This window comes from Sorex fumeus, unplaced genomic scaffold (assembly GCF_029834395.1).
Source record: "Sorex fumeus unplaced genomic scaffold, SorFum_2.1 ptg000133l, whole genome shotgun sequence".
NCBI lineage: Eukaryota > Metazoa > Chordata > Mammalia > Eulipotyphla > Soricidae > Sorex > Sorex fumeus.
In genome coordinates, this window is record NW_026606190.1 from 5,001 (window position 1) to 7,500 (window position 2,500).

Consider the following 2,500-nt stretch of genomic DNA (forward strand, 5'->3'; position numbering starts at 1 on the left):
CTCAGTCATGCAATGATGAAACACTCGTCCCTTCACCAGTGTCCATTTTCCTCCACCACCACCACCACCACCACCACCACCACCACCACCGAGCACCGAAATCCCGTCTCTCTCTCTCTCTCTCTCTCTCTCTCTCTCTCTCTCTCTCTCTCTCTCCCCTCTCTCTCCCTCCGCCCCCGTCCCGTCCCTTCACCAGTGCCCATTTTCCTCCTCCACCACCACCACCACCGAGCACCGAAATCCCGTCTCTCTCTCTCTCTCTCTCTCTCTCTCTCTCTCTCTCTCTCTCTCTCTCTCTCTCTCTCTCTCTCTCTCTCTCTCTCTCCCCCCTCTCTCTCCCTCCGCCCCCGTCCCGTCCCTTCACCAGTGCCCATTTTCCTCCTCCACCACCACCACCACCACCACCGAGCACCGAAATCCCGTCTCTCTCTCTCTCTCTCTCTCTCTCTCTCTCTCTCTCTCTCCCCCTCTCCCCCTCTCCCTCTCCGTCTCCGTCTCCCTCTCCCTCTTCCTCCCTGGTACATTTTATATTTCAACGAGCCTCCGCTTGGCTGTTCCGGCTACTCAACCTCCGGGGCTCCAGGCTCTGCGCTCCGCGCTTTGCTCGCTCCTGAGGTTCTCTGCATCACTTTCGCACGTCCTCTCCTCCCGCTGGAGATCCATCCCTGCGCAGACTTCTTCGCTTCGCTTCGCCTCGCCTCGCCTCGCCTCGCCTCGCCTCGCTTCGGGTCGGGTCCGTCCGTCCGTCCGTCCCTCTGGCACTCGGATCTCCAGGCCGGCCGGCCGGCGCCCCTGTCTTTGGAGCGGCGGCTGACGACTGGCGGCTCCCCTCCCCCCTTTCCTTCCTGCGCCTTTTGTTTTTTGGTTTTTTTTTTTTTTTTTTCCTAGTTCTTCCTGCAGCTCTTTTTTTTCCCTTCCCCCCTCCCCTTCCTGCACCTTTCTGCCCCCTCGTGGCCGCTTTTCTATTTCTTCCCCACCCCCATCGGTGGGGGAGGGGGCGGCAGGGAGGCCGCCTGCGGGCAGTATTCCAGGAGGGGGAGGGGCGGGGACAGACCGGTACGGTAAGGCACGGTAAGGTACGGTAAGGTACGGATCGAGGATCGGGATCGGGGTCGGGGTCGGGGTCGGGGTCGGGGTCGGGGTGGCGGCGGAGTTGTTTTCATTTCACTCCCTGAGCGGTCGAGCGCGCGCGACTGTATGACAATGACCAGCTCTCTGAGAAAGTCCTTTGGTTTCTGTTTTGCTTGATTTTTATTTGATTTTATTTTATCTATTGATTCATTCATTCATTCATTCCCCCCCCTTTGGTGCGGCGGCGGCGGCGGCGGCGGCGGCGGCGGCGGCGGCGGCGGCGGCGGCGGCGGCGGCGGCGGCGGCGGCGGCGGCGGCGGCGACGTGGAGCACTCTGGGAGTTGTGGTCCACCCGCCCTCTCCGGCTCTACAGGAAGACGGACTCGGCCTCGAAACCGGTTAGACCAGTACAGGCACGCCCGGCTTTCGGTCCCACCCCCACCCCCACCCCCACCCCCACCCCCACCCCAAGAAATCAATAAATCAATCCATAAATCGATCATTGGTGTAGTCCGAGTCATCATCCGCGCCGCCAGGGGTTGGTTGGGGAGAGGGGGAGTCTCTGGAGGGGGGGGGGGGAGGGAGGGAGGGAGGGAGGGAGGGAGGAATCCCAGAGGTTTCCTTTCTCGAGAAGAACTCCGAGGGAGTGCTGCGTGGGAGGCCGACTCCTATTTGGGGTCCAAAGGGGAGTGAGATGGCATTCTGAATTCAAGAAACCAACGGGACCTACCTGACCTGCCTGACTGAGGGATTGTCCACGAATGAGTTCATGGAAGGGCGGGGGGCAGTGGGGGGCGAGGAGGCGAGCGCGTGGCCCGGGGAACAGTGCCACGGGGCTTCAGCATAGAGCACTTTCCCTGGGAGGGAGGCGGAGAGTGTGGCGGCACCAGGAGAAGAGGCCCAAGCTAAGTGACTGCGCCAGGCCCTTGAACACTGCACCCCGATTTCAAGGGACGGGCATTCCTCCCTGTCGACACCCACTTCATGCTTCCTCCCTTCCTCCCGGTACCTCACTCACGCAGCTTTTCTATTTTGCAAAGAAAAAAAAAAAAAAAACTTTTCCATTTTGTCCTGTCTGTACTACTCAGGATGTGCTCTTGTGCCGGCTGGCTTTTCCTCTTTTTTTTTTTTTTTTTTTTTTTTTTTAAATCAATTTCTTCACGATGGATCACCGGGAGGCACAGGGACAGACTGACAAACTTTCGTGCTCCCGGGTCCGTCAGACCATGACCCGGGAGGGAGTGAGTGCGTACCCGTCCGTCCACCCGTGCCGTGGCTCCACCAGCAAGATCCAGATCCAGGCCCTGCTTTTCTCTTTGGTCCTGTCGGCGCTCGGGATGTACTCTTTGGCTGGCTGGCCGGCCTGCTGGCTGGCTTCTCTCTCTCTCTCTCTCTCTCTCTCTCTCTCTCTCTCTCTCTCATAAATTAA